The sequence below is a fragment of the Patella vulgata genome, chromosome 4 (genome assembly GCF_932274485.2).
Source record: "Patella vulgata chromosome 4, xgPatVulg1.2, whole genome shotgun sequence".
NCBI classification, from domain to species: Eukaryota; Metazoa; Mollusca; class Gastropoda; family Patellidae; genus Patella; species Patella vulgata.
Window position 1 is genome coordinate 35768117 of NC_065882.2, and position 22815 is coordinate 35790931.

General features: G+C 35.3%; 2 long non-coding RNA genes across 2 annotated transcripts; both read right to left on the reverse strand.

Annotated features, from left to right (window-relative positions):
* Positions 1-10961: 10961 nt before the first annotated feature.
* LOC126817879 (uncharacterized) lies at positions 10962-12757 on the reverse strand. The gene is made up of 3 exons (XR_008787989.1): positions 12206-12757; positions 11651-11774; positions 10962-11258 (listed from the first exon to the last, which is right to left on the reverse strand). It is a non-coding gene; the product is annotated as an uncharacterized LOC126817879 (long non-coding RNA).
* Positions 12758-20696: 7939 nt separating this feature from the next.
* On the reverse strand, positions 20697-22514 carry LOC126817197 (uncharacterized). Its single transcript, XR_007678859.2, has 2 exons — positions 22265-22514; positions 20697-21700 (listed from the first exon to the last, which is right to left on the reverse strand). It is a non-coding gene; the product is annotated as an uncharacterized LOC126817197 (long non-coding RNA).
* Between the last annotated feature and the right edge of the window lie 301 nt (positions 22515-22815).

Genomic DNA, 22815 nt, shown 5'->3' on the forward strand with positions numbered 1-22815 from the left:
AATAAAATGTTGAAAAATAGTCTAGAGAGATTAATTGTATTTACCAAGAACAGCTCTTTTGGCATTTACAGTAAATTAAGCTTTTCAAAATTTTAACGGTGTAATTGTGAGCTCAGTTTTCATGATTAGATAGTTATTAGACAGATAAAAAGACAGATAGATAGATAGATAGATGATTAGATAGATAGTAGATAGTAAAGTATAGCGATATTTTTTAATTTGAAATACTTATTGGTAATAAGTATTTGTAGTTTTGATAATGGAACATTTTTTAAACGTGAATTATTTGATGAAAGTATATCATGTGTTTATATTTACTTGTTTATTTCTATTTCTGTTATGGCTTGCTCTTAATTGAACTGGAACCCATGTTAATTTGGTTTCCAGTTCCACGTCACACTTTTCAATGTGTAAATAAAACGGTTCATGTTTCGTCATTTTTGTTGAAAATCGTTATTTTTGAACAAAAATGGAAATTATTTACTACTAAACGGGTCGAGTGCCACCCAAGTTTTTTCTTGATCTTCATACTATAGATCATTGCCTTTTCAGTCAGCATTCCCAAAAAATACTTAAACCCGCAGTGGGTGAGATATAGATAGAATAAAATGACATACCTAAATTGAGCTATTTTGGTACCTTACAGCACTGTCTCTATACAAAAGACCGCTGAATGAAAGTCCATCAAACTTTCAGAATGTATACTTACTAACCATATCTGCTACCCTATAAAGTTTCATTAATCTACTCGCCGTAGTTTAGTTGTAAGCCATAATTGAAAAGTGGCCTAAAAATGATGATTTTTTGTCTTTTTTCGGTCTTATAATTTCAAATATTTTTCTACACTCTAAAAATGGTTCGATTGATCTAAAATTGTGGCAGTGGGGTTTGGAGCGGTTACCCATCATACATAAAAAAAAATGGTGAAAATCGGTCACTCACCATGTGCCGGTCCCTGCATGGTTCTCTCGCAAACGCATTCTTAACGGCTAAAGTAATGCTACAAAAATGGTCGAAATTTGACCTGAAAATGACGAAAATCAGCCGAAAAACGTAATCGGGCTGTATCTCAGAAATGGTTGATTTCTAAAATCGATGATTTTTGCTGGGGAGTAAGCTTGATGGGTCGACCAAACCCTGTAAATATGAACTCAATCGGCCGACCCCCACCTTCGAACCTTCTGCATGGTTTTCTCATGGAATGGCTCTTTAATAGTAATACTTGCTATAAGAAATCTTTATGGCATAGATTATATTATCAACTGGCCTCGAGCTGCGTGTGGAAGGAGTCGTTGGGAGGAAGGTTGTCACGTTAGAAAAAGAAACTATATCACCACTTAAACTACGACGTGCTAGTCATTTATGCCATCTCTGTCATCACCATTGAAAGAACTGGTGGCCGTGATGTCAAAGTGGCCGGCCACGTTGTTGTGTAAGTGGTAACAGCATTCCACATGCTCGTTCCACATTCAGCTTGGAAGTCAGTTGATAACTTAATATATGCCACGAGGGCTTCTTAGCGTGTAATTCATCTAAAGCCACATCCCCATAACCTTTAACCACAATGCCGCCAGGCTGAAATGAAGCTTCTGGCTGCATGCATGCTACGCTGTTACGATGTTTGTCTTTATAGGGAAGATACTGAGCTTAGCCCATCAACTCTAGTCTATCACCCAAAGAGGAAACATCAAGAAAACTATAAAATGTTCTTGATTGCTTGACTTTGGGTGGTTATCTGCTTTGAAAGTGAATGAGAATGGGTGAGCATGGCACAGTCTCTGTAGGCGTGGCAAGAGAGCATCTTGCGCTTGGTAGGCACGTCACTGGAGTGTAGCCAAAGCTTGACTGGAGCGCGCTGGCCGTAGTAAGCGCTTGGTGTGGTCGTGGCATGAGCATGATGGGTGCGGTTCAATTTCTTGAAACGCTTATTGGCGCAAGCCCCATGCTGCCGTTATGCTATCTTTGCCTTCATGCCAGGAGACCGAGTTAATAGGAAAATCGATTTTAGCTCAGTGGTCATCTCGGATGAGGAATTTTCATCGTTTAATAATATACCAAATGGGTACGTCACGGTACCGGCTTTCAGGAATGTGCTACAAGCTAATAGCCTACGTAGCAGAATTGGACTCGGAAACATGTAAATAACAACAAAAAGTAACAAAAATGATAATGTGTTTAGAAAACTTTCCGCGATCTTGGAAATATGCGAAACTAGTAAACATGAGTCATTTTACGCAGTTGTATATGGCAGAAATCGAATCTGCGCCCCCAAAACATATATATTGACACCAAAGACAACTACTTAATCAAAATCAGCATATCGTCCGATTTTCCCGCCACAAGTGGCAGCAATATTGTATATATGATAAATATGTGAACATTTGCACATTTTACAAGGTTGTAAATGTCAGAAATGGATTCTGCGCCCCTGAAAACATGTATATTGACACCAAACACTACTACTTAATCAAAATCTGCACATCGTCCCATTTTCCCGTCAAAAATGGACGCCATCTTTGAAATATGCTAAGTATGTGAACATGTGATCATTTTACAAGGTTGTAAATGTCAGGAATGGAATCTGCGTTCCATATATATTGACACTAAACACTACTACTTAATCAAAATCAGCACATGGTCTGATTTTCCTGCCAAAAATGGTCGCCATCTTGGAGATAACTTCATGAAGTGATGGAAAAAAATTTGAAATATAGTCATGACCCCTGTCAATATTAAAACATTGCCAAATCATAGTTGATATGTCGATAACATTATAAATAAGGGGAAAATAAAAAAATAAGTTGCAATATTATCGCAAAATGGCTGCCCTCAGATAATACCCTCCCATACTATGAAGACCTACTCAGAAAAAATGTCAACATTGGTTTTTTTATACGTCCACATTGCTGTCGCCCCCATCCGTCCGTCTGTCCGTCGTCCACAATTTCTTGTGAACGCTCTAATGCCAAAAGTTATCATCCAATTGTTTTAAAATTAATATATGTTGTTTACATTAGTGAGATGAAGAAGCCTATTTAATTTCAATAATTTCCGTTTATTACGTCTAGAGTTATGGCCCTTGTTTTCCTTTGTTGAACCTTGTGTACGCTCTAATGCCAAAAGTTAACATCTGATCTTTGTGAAATTTATATGCAATATTTAAGTTAGTGAAATGAAGAAGCCTATTGAATTTCAACAATTTCTGTTTATTACGTCTAGAGTTATGGCCCTTGTTTCACTTTATTGAACCTTGTGCAAGTTATCATCCGATCTTTCTAATATTTATATGCATTATTTAAATTAGTGAAATGAAGAAGCCTATTGATTTTTAGCAATTTCTGTATACTACATCTAGAGTTATGGCCCTTGTTTCACTTTACTGCACCTTGTGAACGCTGTTAACGCCTAAAGTTATCGCCCAATCTTTGTGAAATTTATATGCATGATTTAAATTCGTAAAACGAAGTCTATTGAATTTCAGCAACTTCTGTTTCTTACGTCTAGAGTTATGGCCCTTGTTTCACTTTATTGAACCTTGTGAACGCTCCCAACACCAAATGTTATCACCCAATTGTGAAATTTATATGCATTATTTAGATTACTGAAACCTATTGAATTTCAGCAATTTCCGTTTATTACATCTAGAGTTATGGCCCTTGTTTCACTTTATTGAACCTTGTGAACGCTCTCATGCCAAAAGTTATCACCCGATCTTTGTGAAATTTATATGCACGATTTAAATTAGTGAAAAGAAAAAGCCTATTGAATTTCAGCAATTTACAATCATTACTTCTAAAGTAATAGCCCTTGTTTCACTTTGTTAAACCTTGTTAATGCTCGATTTATGAAAGTTGTCATCCGATATGTATGAAATTTATATGCATCATTTAAATTTGTGAAACAGGCCTATTGAATTTCAGCAATTTTGTCAATAATTTCTAGAGTTATGGCGATTGTGAACGTTTAAATGACAAAAGTGATCATGTGATCTGTATGAAATTTATATGCATTTAAATTAGTAAAACAAAAAAGCCTGTCAAATTTCAACAATTTCTGTAGATTACTTCCAAAGTTGAGACCCTTGTTTCAGTTTGTAGAACCTTGTAAACCCTCAAACGACAAAATTTATAATCTGATCTGCATGGAATTTGTCTTGTAAAGGCCCCCAATTACCTTCAAAGGAATAAATATGCGACAACCCTTGTCGACCGCTCGGGCGATTTAGCTGCAGTGGGCGTATGTTTTGTTGCCTGGCAACCTATCTTTGTAATTAAACATGAAAATCTACAAAATAAAGCTTGTTCAACGATTTCTACCCGAAAAGCCGACGGATTTACATTAGGGATCGAACTATAATCTCTAACTAGTTACTGATTAGACCTAATCACAGATTATTTTAAACACTGTTCGTAAGTATGGGCCTTAATGTCTAATTAATGATTTAGATAACATTTCAGGCCTAAAGAAAGACCAGCAATAGGCAGATTTAGCTCTTGCATAATGTATGTTTAATGAGTTGTTACTCTTAATCAGATTTTAGTGTATTATAAATGTTTCATAACCGACAATAGAAAGAATATGCGACAACTCTTGTTGACTGCTTGGATGACTTGGCTGCTGTGGCCTGTGGGCATATGTTTCGTTGCCTGGCAACCTGTCTCTTTTAGTTTTTCTGTAGTCAAAATATTTATACATATTTTCTGAGAATTTAGACTTCATATTTTCAGAACTAAGGCATATCAGTCACAGCCTTGTCATACAGACAGGCCACAGATCACTAATGATTTCCTCATTGACCTTAATGTTAATTCTCGTCTCTTAGACCAACTCTTAACTTTTTATACACCCACATGGAAATGTGGTCGTATATTGCCATCGTCCCCGTCCGTCGTCCACAATTTGTTTTGGAGTTATGGCCCTTGTTTCACTTTGTTGCACCTTGTGAACGCGCTAACGACAAAAATTATCATCCAATCTGTTTGAAATTTATACAGGCCTTCACGTCTAAAAAATCATGGAGAGCTAAAAAAAAGCTCTCCTGGGATTGGAAAAAACTAAAAGTCGCTCTCCTGGAATTTTAAAGTAGAGACGATGACACATGTAATGTTGTTTATTTGAAGAATAAATCACTGTATTGCTATTATTTTGTTTCTTTTTTATTTTGACTAGAATAATAAAAAAAAAACCTTTAATTTTAAACACGATTTTGGAATCGTGATAATGTTTCATACAGTTTTGTTAATGTTGGTAACGTGGAATGTGAGAAGTAGTAGCCTCTACCTTACCCCAGTGAGAGTTTTGTCTGCACATTTCTGCCTGGAGTTCTTTGTCCAGCAAATCGGCATTTGTCTCCAGCACAAGCCTGCCATTTCCATCTAATTTGATCCACTGGTTAGCACATACCTTAAATTTTTCCCATCTTGTCGCAGTGAACGGCTTTAGCTCAGTGTTTTTAACAAAATGTACACGAAGTATGCAGTTTTACTTTAGCTATCCTTCAGCCATGTACCGTTAATAACAAAACGTAAACAAAGAGCAGGTGACCTTTCACCACACGACCTGTTGAACTTTGCCAATTATGTCACGTGATCAGGGCTGCCGACAACCAGTATCGCAGCGCAATTTGCGATACATATTTTGTCCGTTGCAGTAACTGCGAATCATTAATATGCCTGTCATTTTGGATATTGACACAAAGATTTATCTGCATTTCTCAACACTTTCAACGTGTATAAAATATCAAATAAATTTTATAAACAAAACGGAATTCTCTGTGTGACATTTTCTTCTCGAACTACCCAGACTCAATTCATGATACTATATAATACAGGGACATAACTCTATGAATCGGGACTATTAAACCGGAAATAGGGAATCAAGTAGTACCACTCACGTTGCGAGACATGTCAATTTCGAGTAATTATATCAGTATTCAATTTGAAAGAAAATAAATTCAGTGTATCCCCCACGTATTGTAAATAAAATATAAAAAATAAATACGTGTAAACGTATTGTAAAGTGAGAAATCAAAGTAAGAATTCCCGTAAACTATTATTGTTTATATCGCGTGCGTCTAGTTAATCGAGATTATTCGTAAAATGAAATCTAATCATTTGCTATCAATTAAAATTAAAATAATTTTGTTATTTAGGTGTTTTATGTTGATTTGAAACTGAAAAACTGCTAATCAATTTTTAAATTTGCTAATCAAATTTGGCAAAATTGGACTTTTTGATTAGCAGTGCTGCTAATCATCTGTGAAAAATTACCTACAGCCCTGCACGTGATCTGTTTAAACCTAGTCACTGCGAAATTCAAATACCATTGCACATTGACAAGTAAGCCCATATTTAATTTACGTTTTCTATCAAACGTCAAAGAATTGATAAAAGAAAAGTTGTCTGACAATACAAAGTAATACTAGAAGAATTAGATGATGTAGTTTTTTTTTCACCCGAAAATGGTTGGGATGGAGAAACAGAAGCAAGCTAGCTAGAAATTTCACACCACAGCCTACATCCAATCTGTATGAAATTTAAAAGCATTATCTGAATTAGTAAAATGAAAATTTCAACAATTTCTGTAGATTACTTCCAGAGTTAAGGCCCTTGTTTTAGATTTTAGAACCTTGTGAACCCTCAAACGACTAAAATTACAATGTCATCTGTATGAAATTGTCTATTAAATGCCCCTAATTACCTACAAAAGAATAAATATGCGACAATCCTTGTCAACTTCTCGGATGATTTAGCTGCTGTGGGCGTATGTTTCGTTGCCTGGCAACCTATCTTTCCCAAATTTTCGTTGGGTAGAACGCTTTCTGCCACAGATGGAGCAACATGTGGCAAACTCTTGCCCAAAAGCATGTATGAGGTTCACCATGAAAAACTTGAGATACACAAGCTTGAAGTAGAGACAAGTAAACATGCAATTTTCGGCCCTACATTTCAACCAATTCAACCTCTCAACTCTTGTATCCTTCCGCCTCAAAACAAAATCATAAATATTCACCAAAACCTGGCAGAAAATGTATTTTCAAACCCTTTTCTTTGATTCTACACCAAAAAGTCAACAAAAATCGCCATGCAAAAGGGAAAGGGAGAGAAAGACTTAAAATAACTTTCGCCCTACATCGTGGGTGACGGTGTAGAAATATTTGGTGAGCTGTGTCCTGCAACATGTACTTTCTTAATCTACGTCCTGTAATTGGGCCCCTTTATCAATGATAAAAGCCTTTTTAATCACAGATTATATTTAATCATTGATTAAATGTACAATCAAAAGTTTAGGCGTGAATTTTAATCTTTGATTATAGTCAAAGATTAGCTAATCTGACTTTTGAGAATACCAAACTTAGTCAACCACTAATCTCTACCTAGCTAGTTACTGATTAGACCTTATCACAGATTATTTTAGATACTGTTCAAAGATATGGGCCTAGTTATGTCTAAAATTTATAAGGTAAAAAGTACATAAGAGGAAATTATATTAATTTTTTTTATACGCCCACACTGAAATGTGGTGGTATATTGTCGTCGCCCCCGGTCCCTGCTTGTGGAAGCTCCGGAGGTTAAAGTTAATATCCGATTGACTTTAAATTCAAACTTGCCTTTGTAAATCCTTTAATTAAAAAGACTAACCTTGATTGTAATGTTTTGAAAAATTACAGGCCGGTCACAAATTTAAGTTTTATATCTAAAATATTTGAAAAATGTATTGCCAGTCAGTTGAAGTGTCATATTGAAGATAATTCTCTTCACGAGCCTTTATCACCCACGGTTTCGGGGCTATTCTGCTTTTGAATATACTCCCAGGTGATACATATGTAATATTTGTAGATGAGCTAGGATTGGGGGTGTATAGCTTATTTGTGGAGAAGTATTATAGTGAAGGTGGTCACTGCATTATAAGTCCAATTCCAAATCCATTTCAATATTACTTTATATACAGTTTAAAAATACATTATTTACAAGATCATATCAAAGGGTTACTAAATGTCTTAAGCCTATCTCATCTGATGTCCCTGTATATTTTTCATTGTCTTCTGTCTGTGTAGGGGTCTTTTTAACAAACTAATTTGCATACAGACAAAAAGACAATTATTTCAACAAATCAGATTAAAGATAAAATTAGGGATCAAAATATTTTAACGAATCAAATGAAAGAAGTTAATATATAAATTTCATTGGGTAAAAAATTTACAATAACATATAGAACTAGTTAATAAGCTTTAAACCGTAAATAAAATTAAAAGCGTCGACACTTGATTGACACTGATCTGACTGCATTGTTAAATGTATAAATCTTTATTTCGAGCTTTCTACTAATAAGCCTATTGGCACCTCAAAGATTATAATAGTACAGTCAAGACCATTCTTGCTTAGGGCAATCACTTTAAGAGGTTTAAATCAAAATATTAAAATCTAAATCAATGAATAGTATAAAGTCAGCCATATTGATGAATATAGAAGTAAGAATTAAATTATGCATTATTTAAAAAAAAAATTAATATCACTATTCGGTGATACCTCTACAGAGCGCATATAAAAAATTCCACAGTACTGAAACTGCTTTAACTCGTGTTTCAAATGATATTCTTTTATCCCTTGATAACCAAAAATGTATTCTTTTATTATTATTAGACCTGTCTGCTGTCTTTGACACAGTCGACCACAGCATTCTTTTAAATTTTTTCCGTTTTAGATTTGGTATGAATAAATCTGCTCTGAATCTTTTAGAAAGTTATTTAATTGTTAGGCAGCAATGTGTTGTTTTAAATAGTAAATATTCTTCTCATTGTGTTTTAAAATCTGGCGTTCTTCAGGGTTATGTCCTTGGTCCTATTTTATTTACGTTATACACCTCACCACTTGGGGATATAGTTAGAAAATATGATTTACAATTTCATCTATACGCAGATGACACCCAATTATATATTTCTTTTTCACCTAAAAATCCAGATTATTATGTCAGTTCAAAAGTTGTTATTGAAGAATGTATATCTGAAATTAAATTGTGGATGTCAAAACTTTTTAAAATTAAATGATGATAAAACTGAATATTTATCAAATAAACAATTGTCAAAAATTGACTGCCAATCTCCCTTCTTAATTGGTAATAGTGAAATTAATCCCTCGTCATCTGCACGTAATATTGGTGTAATATTTGATATGAATATGAGTATGGAAGCTCAAGTGAATTATATATGTAAATTGTGTTATTGTAATATAAGCAATATATTGGTAGAATACGTAAATTTATCCCCTTAGACTCCACAAAAACACTTGTTAATGCTTTGGTCACTGGACAATTTTAATTTGTTGTTAGCTGGTCTTCCAGCCAAACTTTTAAACTTCAACGAGTCCAAAATACAGCTGCACGCCTTATTACACGCATTATAAAATATGATCATATTACCCCAATTATAAAAAATTTACACTGGTTACCTATTATAGAATTCCAGTGTGCAAAATTAGCACTGGCCCGAACGCCCGTGGCCAGTAGATTTTTGATCTGGCCAGTAAAAATTTTAAAACTTTCAACCGTTTTATTCCAAATCACTCAAGAAGGATAAATATACGTCTTTTTCTCAAAATATTATGTGGAAAACATATTTTCCTTTATAAGGTCACGAGATCTGGCGTGAAACCGCGATGGGGTTCTCGATTGAAAAATCAGTCATGGCTCGAAATGTTCGCCTATCTTGTCGCCGACAGGCGAATTTTACGTCTTAACAGGTAGCAAGAAAAACTATTTTATGTTCAGTAAACTGACCACAATACTCACGTCTACGCCACGTACATTTCTAAATGCAAGAATTAAGCTCGGAAATACCCCGAAAAGCCGCCATTTGCATTGTTTCCATTGCGCACTGTCGTACAGTTACTCGCACAGTTGGAAGTAGCCAATTTTATAACAATAAATTTCACACCATCTACACTTGTTTTCTTCTGTTTAACACTAGTTTATAGCATTATGAATTATTATGTCTAAATAAATTAAAAACGCACCCCCAAGTCATGTGACCTACTTATTCTACCATAACGACCCCACAGTAAATATCTGGAATGGAAATGCACACGGCTCGTTGTCTGGTGTATTTAATCATTTTAAAACAATGTCCATAAATAAAGGCTATGAATAATTTACTAGAAAATTTGACACAAATCAATAATTAGGTTGGGAAAAAATTTAATAAATATAAATATAATTTGTAGCGTAAAGATAGACATGGATGTGAGAAAGGAATTCCAGGGGACGTTACCTGTCCTCTGTAAATATGCAGCCATGCACAGCCATAGGTGTCAAGTCGTGTTTTGATGTTAGATTTATTACGGATATTTATGAATTTGAATTCTACACCTTAACGGCGAAGTATTCAATTAGCACGGAAGTTTGGCACCATGATACTTGGTGAGGAAATAAATGATTTTGGTGTAGTATATGGTAACTCATATGCCCTGAACACACTAGCTCCTTTAAATATGATAACCTAACCAAGTTATTTCACACAAAAACTAGATAAATAAATTAAAAAAATTCAAGCTCATTTTTTAAATTGTCAATGTTTGGCCTTGATAAATTGATTTTACTGATTCTCATCCCTGTCCACTAACATGTTTTAATATACAAAGTTAAGTGACGATCCCTCTCTGGTTGTAACCCCCAAAAATGTCCCAATCTTCGTTCTGATCAGTAAATTGTAGTATTATAAGATATTTCAGTTTATTGGTGCTATATATTTCATCTAAATCAACCTATTTTTAAAAATGGAAAAATTCATGAATGCCAACGGATAACTTATTATCTTGGAATATAAAAATAAAAAGCGACTGGTAAAACATTCTACCAAAATGGTATGAGATTTAAATCTAATCAGTATAACTATTAGTTGATATCCCGTCTACTACGTCAATGAAAGCTATTTTTAGAACTGGAAAGTTTGATTCATCATTATTCAGACTACATTAAATTTCCATGAAATATTTTTGAAACCTTTGGACTAATAAAATAGAATTTAATGGGAAGATTTCAACTAAAGGTAGACTAGGACACTAACATATTTAGAACTTAGAATAAGGCAATTTATTTTTTTTAAACAGCGAAAGTGGAATTGTCCCTTTAAACTTACGGGCATTTGCAAAAAGGTACACATTGCTTGGTTGAATCCCAACTGCTTTCCTTGTATCTGTATTTGAAAGGATCTGCAATGCAGCATTGACATCTCCAGGAATGATAACTGGAACACCTCTGCCAGCCTTAAAAGAAAAAACACAATTTAACATTTTAACTCATTTATTAATTAAAAAAACAACAAGTAAATAAAAACTAAAACATTTTCTAAAAACAACACGGTGAAGTAAAATTGTGTGGTTAATGGATACTAATAGACTATGACATCAGCATTCTGGGGTCTTTTTGCATTGTAAATACTGTGACAACATTGTGGGGTTAATGGAACTATTAATATTTTGACAACATTCTGCGGTAAATGGCACTATTATGGCATTTTGAAATTTGACCTAATTGACAGCTTAAGCGCCCCTAGGAGGAGTAATCTTTTTAACCTTACAACTACAGCAAAGGAAGTAAGATCAGGAAAGGAAAGGCTTATGTAAAAGACTCATATAACCTAAAAATATTCACATACCTTTTCTCGTATTTCAACTACTTCCTGAGTGTGAAGTAGTTGCTTCTCAAATTCCGTTAGGTCTCCTACCATCTCATTTGCAGTTAGTTCTCCACCTTTTTTTCTGTTGTTTTACTGATCCATCCTGAAAACGAAATCAATGAAATGAATAAATAAGCCCTTATAAACCTTTACATTAGCCCTGTGCAAATATGTATTTCTAGGCCACATATGTATTTCTTGGGACTGATTATTGCTCAATGTCATGGCACGGTCTAGGGCTGTCGACTTTCTTTTATAGAGACTCAATCGTTCACACTGAATAAATGGGAGTTTGCAAAAAAATTTTACAAGTTTGAATTATTTGTTTTGGAACATGGCCTTTACATCTCTTGAAAACCCCACCTATACTATACTTTAACAGAGTATTTAATCGGTTGAGCGATTTTCGTGTTCATGTTAAAACGACAACATTTTTCTATAGTTTGGCGTTTTAAATTGCATACGTAAACAGACTTTTTTGAGAATTATCTGGGACTGCCCCTTTAAGCCAAAATATTCATATTAATAACTTACCTCATTGCTTGAACTTCATGGCACCTTCTTCTGTTATATAGTGTCACTCTGGCTAATGTCAAAATAGCAGTCCGACGGTAGCTCTCATACTCTGTTTTGGACAGATCTAAATTGATTATGGAGGTCTTCAGAAACTGTGACAGTTTATTCACATCTTCAGCAAGAGGAAGGGATTTCCTTGTATTGAACATCCTTTCTGTAAGTGTAACCCGTGCTAATTTAGTTTAAGTAAACTCCATTGCAAGTCCATTAATTTTAAGAAGTTTTCTGCTTGTTCTTTCTTTACAAGATCTCCATCCATAAGGCTTTTTGCTAACTTTGATGACGCCATCCTCTTTAAGTCATATCAGATTTTGATTGCATTGCTGGGGGATTTGAGATCCTCTTCATCTATATTTTGCTTACTACATTTCAAGGCTGCTTTAATCATGAGGTCAAAATACTTTGGTTGGATGTACATACTCATCCATATCTTTTTGTTTGGAGCATTCATTATCCAATTTACATAGTTCCAACAAAATTTTTGCAGCTAATCGCATAAGAGAAGATGTATAGTATTTACCCATAATTTCCTCTTCGTGTATTGGTTCCCCAGACTCACAATCAGACTGTCATTCTGAGCAATCTTCGACACATCATCTACTTGCATTATTGTAAACACCTCTGCTAGAAGTGCAGGAGATGCATCCTTGGTTATTTTTCCAGTCAGGATTTTAGATTGTACAATTAGATTACTGCTACTCTGTCTTGGAAGTCTGTCATATCCTTCAAGTTGAACAGTGGCTGAACAAGTTTTCAAATGTCACTGTATAGATGATAAAAGAAGCCATCCCAAGCAACGTGGGCATGGACCATACTTTTATACGCCCACATTTTCATGTGGACGTATATTGTCGTCGCCCCTGTTCGTCCCAATTGTTTGTGAACAGTCTACAGGTCACAATTTTTATCCGATTTCAATGAAACTAAAAATATAGGTTTATCACCCTAAGATCTCAGGTCCTTTCGATATTGGCATGTATCGGACTGTAACTTCATGGATTATGCCCCCTGATTGTACGAAAAATCATGTTTTTAGCTTGTGAACACTGTAGATGCCACAATTTTTATCCGATTTGGTTCAAACTTGAAATGTATGCTTATAACCCAAAGATCTTGGTTCCTTTTGATATTCGCGCATATAGGAATGTAATTTCCTGAATTATGGCCCCTGATTGTACGTAAAATTGCGTTTTTATACGCCCACATTTTCATGTGGACATATGCCGTCGCCCCTGTCTGTCCGTCCACAATTGTTTGTGGACACTCTACAGGTCACAATTCTTATCCGATTTTGTCGAAACTTGAAATATAGGTTTATCTCTTAAATATCTCGGCTGCTTTCGATATTCGCGCATATTGTACCGTAACTTCCTGAATTATGGCCCCTGATTGTACAAAAAATCACGTTTTTAGCTTGTGGACCCTATAGAGGTCATAATTTTTATCCGATTTAAAAAAACGTTTTATTATATCACCGTTACACACGAAGGATGGCCGAGTTCGAATTTTGTGAAAATCGGCACAAAATTGACAGACAAAATGGCCGCCGCCGTTTTATCCGATATTCGCTCATATTGGACCGTAACTTCCTGAATTATGGCCCCTGATTGTACGAAAAATCGTGTTTTTAGCTTGTGGGCCCTATAGAGGTAATAATTTTTATCCGATTTGAAAAACCGTATTATTATATCACCCTAAGGATGAATTAGTTCGAATTTCATGAAAATCGGCCCAAAATTGACAGACAAAATGGCCGCCGTTCGTTCTCAAATAGCGTAAAAATATGGTATATCAAGGTTGTGGACCCTATAGAGGTCACATTTTTTATCCGATTTTGTTGAAACTTGAAATGTAAGTTTATAACCCAAAGATCTCGGTTCCTTTCGATATTTGCACATATCGGACCATAACTTCCTGAATTATGGCCCCTGATTGGATGAAAAATCGCTTTTTTAGCTTGTGGACCCTATAGAGGTCATAATTTTTATCCGATTTAAAAAAACGTATTATTATATCAGTGTTACACCCTAAGGACGAATGAGTTCGAATTTCATCAAAATCGGCCCAAAATTGACAGACAAAATGGCTGCCGTTCGTTCTCAAATAGCGTAAAAATATGGTATATCAAGGTTGTGGACCCTATAGAGGTCACAATTTTTATCCGATTTTGTTGAAACTTGAAATATAAGTTTATAACCCAAAGATCTTGGTTCCTTTCGATATTCGCCCATATCGGACCGTAACTTCCTGAATTATGGCCCCTGATTGTACGAAAAATCATGTTTTTAGCTTGTGGACCCATTAGAGGTCATAATTTTTATCCGATTTAAAAAAACGTATTATTATATTACCGTTCCACCCTAAGGACAGTTGAGTTTGAATTTTGTGAAAATCGCCCCAAAATTGACAGACAAAATGGCCACGTTCGTTGTCAATTAGCGTAAAAATATGGTTTATCAAGGTTGGGGACCCTATAGAGGTCACAATTTTTATCCGATTTTGTTGAAACTTGAAATGTAAGTTTATAACCCAAAGATCTCGGTTCCTTTCGATATTCGCGCATATCGAACCGTAACTTCCTGAATTATGGCCCGTGATTGTATGAAAATCGTGTTTTTATACGCCCACATTTTCATGTGGACGTATTATGCCGTCGCCCCTATCCGACCGGACGTCCGTCCACAATTGTTTGTGGACTCTCTACAGGTCACAATTCTTATCCGATTTCGACGAAACTTGAAATATAGGTTTATCCCCAAAAGATCTCGGCTGCTTTCGATATTGGCATGTATCGGATTGAAACTTCATGGATTATGGCCCCTGTTTGTACGAAAAATCACGTTTTTAGCTTCTGGACCCTATAGAGGTCACAATTTTTATCCGATTTTGTTGAAACTTGAAATGTAAGTTTATAACCCAAAGATCTTGGTTCCTTTCGATATTCGCGCATATCGGACCTTAACTTACTGAATTATGGCCCATGATTGTACGAAAAATCGCGTTTTTAGCTTGTGGACCCTATAGAGGTCATAATTTTTATCCGATTTAAAAAAACGTATTATTATATCACCGTTACACCCCAAGGACGACTGAGTTCAAATTTCGTGAAAATCGGCCCCAAATTGACAGACAAAATGGCCGTCCCTAGTTTTCAAATTGCGTAAAAATATGGTATATCAAGGTTGTGGATCCTATAGAGGTCACAATTTTTATCCGATTTTGTTGAAACTTGAAATGTAAGTTTATAACTCAAAGATTGACATTTCATTTCTCCATCTTGCAGCTTTGACAGGTCATGTATAAACCAGTTGAAATCAGGTTGATTTAAAAACAAAAGACTCACTTATACTTTATATTAGATTAGTTCTGACATAAATATTTGAAAGCTTACCTTTGTATTTTTAAATACAAAATAATTTTGATTATTAACATGTCGGGTATTTCCAAAGAATTTACTACACCTGTTCATTACACACAGGCCATGATGAATGGTTCCAGTGACCCGTGTGTCATCAACTTTGATCCTATCGGCACACAGCATGGCACTGGAGTGATAATATAAACAATTTTACTATCCTGTCTATTTTAATATTATATCAGCACATTAAACTGATTTGTTTCATTTTGAGACTCTTTATTATAGATTGACCAGGTAAATAAATAGGGTAAAACAATTAATTTGTCAATCAGTCAAGGCTATCTCGTGCTTTACAGTTAAGTGCTAATAATAACTTATACAAATCTTCCAGCGGGAATTAAAGGACGTTAATTTACCGTGATGTATTATAAATGACATGTGCTATATGAAGTATTTACATATGGTCTTTAGTGAAAGAAAACATTGTTGTGGCTACCATTCCTGGTTTTGAAGGTCAGATATGATATGAAAACGAATATCGGTTTGTAGTTTTTTTTAACTGTTTCACCAGTGCAACCGAAGCGAGACCGGTTAACCGAGTAGCCCTATACATCCTTAATTATTTGGCAATCAAGTCTACGATCTTTATTAAAAATGATAGGTTGGCAGGCAACAAAACATATGCCCAAATATTGAAGATTAAATCTTGTACCGGTACCTTGTCAAACTATGGACTAGTGGATATTAATGCAGGGCTAGTGCCTGACAGTAGACTACTAGCCCTGGGCTAGTGGATTCAAAATTTTTTTTACCCCCCTGATGACACCTATGATCGTATAATAGTGAGTTGACAACCTATTGAGCAAAAGACATAGAAATAATTATGTTTTGACTTTCTTAGAAAATATGAAATTGTAACTTTAAATTCACCTAATTACCTACAAAAGAATATATATACTATTCAAAAAAAGTAGGGGATATTTGATTTTTAAGTGTTATTAAAGTCACCTAATGAAACTGACGAAGAAACAAATGACAAAATGAAATGAAGTTCACATTCATCGATTTATTCCAAATGATCGTTAGACTAAGTAAGGCACAGACTGACCATTATAAGGGTAAAATGATACCCGGGGTCAAACAGCAAAGTTACCACAGCATCACAACCAAGTCAGTAACGGGTAAATCCTCCTCTGTTTGCCAAACAAGCATTGATCCGACGTGGCATACTCCTAATGAGACGTCTAAGGTCATTTTGGTCCAGATTGTCCCATTCCTGTTGCAACGCAGCAGCAAGTTCTTGGACATTGGCAGGACGTTGTTGACGTTGACGTAACCTCTGTCCAAGCATGTCCCAGACATACTCGATGGGGGAGAGGTCGGGACTCAGTGCTGGCCAAGGTAATGTGGTGATGTTCTGTTGTTGGAGGTAACCTGTAACGATCCTGGCCCTGTGACATCTTGCGTTGTCATCCTGGAAGATGAAACGGCGGCCATGACGTCGTGCGAACGGCACAACATGGACTGCCAAGATGTTGTCCCGGTAGTACTGGCCTGTAACACGCCCTGCAACAACATGTAAAGCCGTTCTTCCAGCAACAGTGATGCCTCCCCACACCATAACAGAACCACCCCCAAATCGATCATGTCTGATGACGTTAACGTCTTGGAAGCGCTCGTTTCGACGACGCCACACCCTCCTACGTCTGTCCAAAAAATCAACAGTGAACCTTGACTCATCTGAAAACATCACATTGCTCCAGCGTCGATTATCCCAGTGTTGACGATCCCTACACCAACGACGTCTTGCCTGAATGTGATGATCTCTCAAACAAGGGATCACGCGAGGACGTCGGGCGCGAAGGTGACCCCTATGCAGTCGATTCCGAATCGTCTGGCCACTCACTCTCACACCAGTGTCTGTTTGAAGACGAGCGCTGATCTGATTTGCTGTGATGACACGATTTCTCAAGGCCAAGGTACGGATAAATCGATCCTGGGCTTGAGTTGTCGCCCTTGGTCGACCTGAGCGTGGTCTGTCCTGTACAGATTGTGTATCACGGTATCTGGACCATAGCCTGCTTATGACAGACTGAGAAACATTCATCGTCCGCGCCACAACCGCCTGTGTTGTGCCGATCTGTAGCATGCCAAGGGCACGTAACCTTTCATTTTGGGTAAGCCGACGCATATCAAAATTTGTTTTCTGGTCACTAAAACAATTAAACTGATGTTTCCACCCTGGAATTCAATGCCACAATGACTGTAACATTCAAAGTCAGAGTCGTGCAAATCTTGGGTTGGACCCCCATGATGATCCCAAGCATCACCTGCATTCCATGCGGTAGTTATTGGTGCGTTTGGGCGTCACATGTAACTGGAAATGTTTCTTCTGTTAGGTTCTATAGTGACTTTTTTCGTAGTCATTTGCATATTTTAGTATTATGCCCCCAAAATCAAATATCCCCTACTTTTTTTGAATAGTATATGTGACAACCCTTGTCGACTGCTCGGACGATTTAGCTGCTGTAGGCGTATGTTTTGTTGCCTGGCAACCTATCTTTTATTCTGCCTCTACCATTTTGACAAAATGTAATAGTGCCACGGAGCAGTAATTTTTACTGGAATGCAGGCGCTTTATAAATTCATTATATTATTATTATTATTAAACATCTGGTATATCAAAGTTGTGGACTCTCTAGAGGTCACAATTTTGATCTGATTTTGATGAAACTTGAAATGCATGTTTATAACCCAAAGATCTTGGTTCCTCTTGATATTCACACATATTGAACTGTAACTTCCTGAATTATGGTCCCTGATTTTACAGAAAATCGCATTTTTAGCTTGTGGACCCTATAAAGGTCATAATTTTTATCCGATTTCAAAAACCGTTTGATTATATCACCGGTACACCCTAAGAAAGGTTGAATTCAAATTTCGTAAAAATCGGACCAAAACTGACAGACAAAATGGCCGCCCCTCGTACTCTAATAGCCTAAAAATAAGGTATATGAATGTTGTGGACCCTCTAGAGGTCACAATTTTCTTCTGATTTTGATGAAACTTGAAATGTAAGTTTATAACCTAAAGATCTCGGTTCCTTTCGATATTCACATTTATTGGACCGTAACTTCCTCAATTATGGCCCTTGATTGTACGAAAAATCACATTTTTAGCTTGTGGACCCCTATAGCGGTCATAATTTTTATCCGATTTAAAAAAAAACTTGTGAATATATCACCGTTACACCCTAAGGATGGTTGAGTTCAAATTTCGTAAAAATGGGACCGAAACTGACAGACAAAATGGCTGCCCCTCATACACAAATAGCGTAAAAATATGGTATATCAATGTTGTGAACCCTCTAGAGGTCACAATCTTCTACTGATTTTGATGAAACTTGAAATGTAAGTTTATAACCCAAAGATGTTGGTTCCTTTCGATATTCGCACATATCGGATAGTAACTTCCTGAATTATGGCCCCTGGTTGTACGAAAAATCGCGTTTTTAGCTTGAGGTCCCTCTAGATGTCACAATTATTTTCCGATGTAAAAAAACGTGCAAATATATCACTGTTACACCGTAATTTTGGTCAAGTTCATAAAAATTAGACTAAAACTGCCAGACAAAATGGCCGCCCGTCGTACACAATTAGTGTAAACATCTGGTATATCAAAGTTGATCTGATTTTGATGAAACTTGAAATGCATGTTTATAACCCTAAGATCTTGGTTCCTTTCGAAATATGTAGCACCATAGGTCTTCTGTCTGACGTGGAGAGCGTCTATGGGAAACCGGTCGCCACATCCTACATACGACCCATGCATCTTTTCTTACTACATATTTCTGTAGCCTTGTGATACGGACAAAATCTACCGTATACTTCACTTTTCTAAAAAGTGTTGTATTCTTAACTTTAACCTCCTATAAAACTCGTATTAATGACTTTGCGATAATCTCACAATTTTTTTCCCAGAAAAACTATAACCAACATCCCTAGATGAACCATATGGGATTTTTTACATAACCCAACTTTTTAATCAAAAGTTAAATTACAACAACTCTAAGGCCTGGACTAAGGACCTCAAAATTATATAGCTGAACACACATATACGAAACAACACAAAAACACAAATTAACGAAACACAGTAGAAACCACGGCCAACTAGGAAATTAGAGTTAATCACTCACAACTTCATCCTTAGCTCTGCCTTCTTTCTCAATGCAATCCGGAGACAACATTAGTTCCTTATTTTATTCCCTATTCCGTTTCCTTATTATTCCTTAGTTATATCAAAACATTTTTTTTTTAAAACCAACTCCCTAAACATTCTCTTTAACTTTAATTTTACTACAAATTTACGACAGGTCATGTTAACCTGGCAATATACATACCTAACTCATGAAATTATATTGTTTAATAAACCTATCAATCTAAACTTATGAATGACTCTAATTTATTCTCTATACAGTTAAATTTTAAATACTTAGTTTCTAATCAGATTTTAACTTTAAAGTAATATTATTTGGTCTTTAAACAAATTTAACACATTTAATTTTCCAAACAAAATGTATTTACCCAATTTTTCGAATATCTCCACCAGATTTTTTTTTCCACCAGACTTTTTCTGTTGCTGGATTGTACAGGTTTTCTTCTTAACGTCTTCAAATATGTATTCGTCTTCTAAAGTGACTTCTTACCCCAAAGGTCGAAACTTCGTTACGGTATCAAATCGAATATGTAAGACTATGCAGTGCTATGCAGTCACTGGTTAGATGTGGAAAATATGTGATGCTTACTCTCTTTTCTTCTAATCTTCTTCCAAATTTTCTGCTTACCCTAAAGGTCGAAACTGTCACGGCAACCAAATAGAATATGTAGCACCATAGGTCTTTTGTCTGGCGTCTATGGAAAACCGGTCGCCACATCCTACATACGACCCATGCATCTTTTCTTACTACATATTTCTGTAGCCTTGTGATCGTCTAGAATTTGTCTCTAGCTGTCTTTAATTCTGCTTCACGTTGTGTATTTACTTCTTCCAGTTTCTTAAGACGTTTGTCTTACCAGGAATAATAATGCATAGTTCGCTTCTACATTTTATATAGCATATAACTGAATACAGGTATACAAGCATAGCACAAATTACAATACTATATAGCTAAAACCACTTCTCTACCCTAGCCAGCCTCGCGGCTGTCTAGGAACTCAGATGGAAGCTCTCTGGAATCTAATGGAAGTCTAACGAATTCTCACAAGTATGATAGTTTTGTAGCTGTGGGTTTTGGACGTTCAATTATCTAATTGGTCAAATATCATGTAAATAAGTATAGAGATTGGTCAAACAAGCTAAATGATGCAATCGTAATTTTCCGTCACATGTTTCTCGACACAATCTATCCTTGAACTCAGACCCTCTTTCCTGTTATTCTCACGCTATTTCATAAACAGTTAATTTGCGTTTTAAATAAACTTATACCTTAATATACTGACAATAGAGAATAATTTGTAAAGATAAATAATGTTGTTTAACCCATCTTATTTCTCTATTCCTTGTCTATAAATTTAAAAACAATGTCGCAACGACGATAGTGCTACAATTCTTCCCCCTTTAAGAATATATATAAAATATAGATATTCTAACTAATTATTCACGCAACAGGCAAATATAAATGATTACTATACTTTAAATCAAAGCTGTGAAAGAAGAACACAAATAATCAAAAATCAAAAGTTGCATGCAAAAGCTATCCAAAAAGTTCATATGTACTTCAAAGTCCTACGAAAATTCATTAATCCCAAACACAGAGAACACAAATTGTCTTTTTTAAATCTTCAAGTGTCCTAATTTCAAAACACTATAACACATCACGTAATATTTATAAAGTTCAGGTTTCACTCTAAATCCTGTCTCAGGAAATCTCAATTTGGTAAACTGGTAAACCATTTCTTCTTCTTGGATTTGTATTGGTCTGTTTCAGCTACCATAGTATCAAGTTGAAACTTTCTTTTTTTCTTCTAAGTATGGGTTGTACAATTTTATCCGTCAATCAAACATGTCATTGCCATCAGACCAAGAACTAACTATTCCTAAATTATTAAAACTTTATTTTCATATTAATCTAACATTATTATTTCGAAAAATTATTTGTAAATCTTACTCTTAATTAAAATTAACTTTATTTAAGTATTAATAAACTTTGATGTGTCCCTTTAACTATAAAACTTCAAACTAAGTTTGACCTCTTGACCTGAACTGAGTAATGGACAATTTTAGAATTACGTTTATGTTTTATAATTTCCGTTTGTGTTTTAGAATTCCTACACTGTTATTTTATATTTCACCGTCAGTAATGTGACCTTTTTGACCTAATCATTTACAGTTTTGTATGTTAGTCAAAAACCAATACATGAAACAAGCCCATGGTTACTTATTCCACATTAGTATCACCTAACACGTTATTTAGAATAGGACTGTCAATCAAATATGGCCAGTATATGAATGACATTCCATTTCATCCTACAGTTCCTATTCCATTATTAGTATTACATGTATATAAACATTATTTAGAATCGTGTTCAAAGCAAGTGACGTGCACTTCACTCCCTCGGAACACCAGTCTATATTCTATAAACAAAACAATTAGAACATACCTAACTATATCCTATATATTATATTAATGCAATCCGTGACTTTTACACACGTCAAATTTAACACAGTGTTAGAACCTATTGTTTATAATAATTCGACCTCATGTCAAATTACACATTCTAATCCTTGCGCACATGTCGACAGCTTAAAGCAATTAGCAGTATATATTAAACGTTAATATTACGTTTCTAAGCAAAAATTTAATTACATAAAATTATATACGGACAAAATCTACCGTATACTTCACTTTTCTAAAAAGTGTTGTATTCTTAACTTTAACCTCCTATAAAACTCGTATTAATGACTTTGCGATAATCTCACAATTTAACGAGCCTTTAATTTTAGTTTTTTTCCCAGAAAAACTATAACCAACATCCCTAGATGAACCATATGGGATTTTTTACATAACCCAACTTTTTAATCAAAAGTTAAATTACAACAACTCTAAGGCCTGGACTAAGGACCTCAAAATTATATAGCTGAACACACATATACGAAACAACACAAAAACATAAATTAACGAAACACAGTAGAAACCACGGCCAACTAGGAA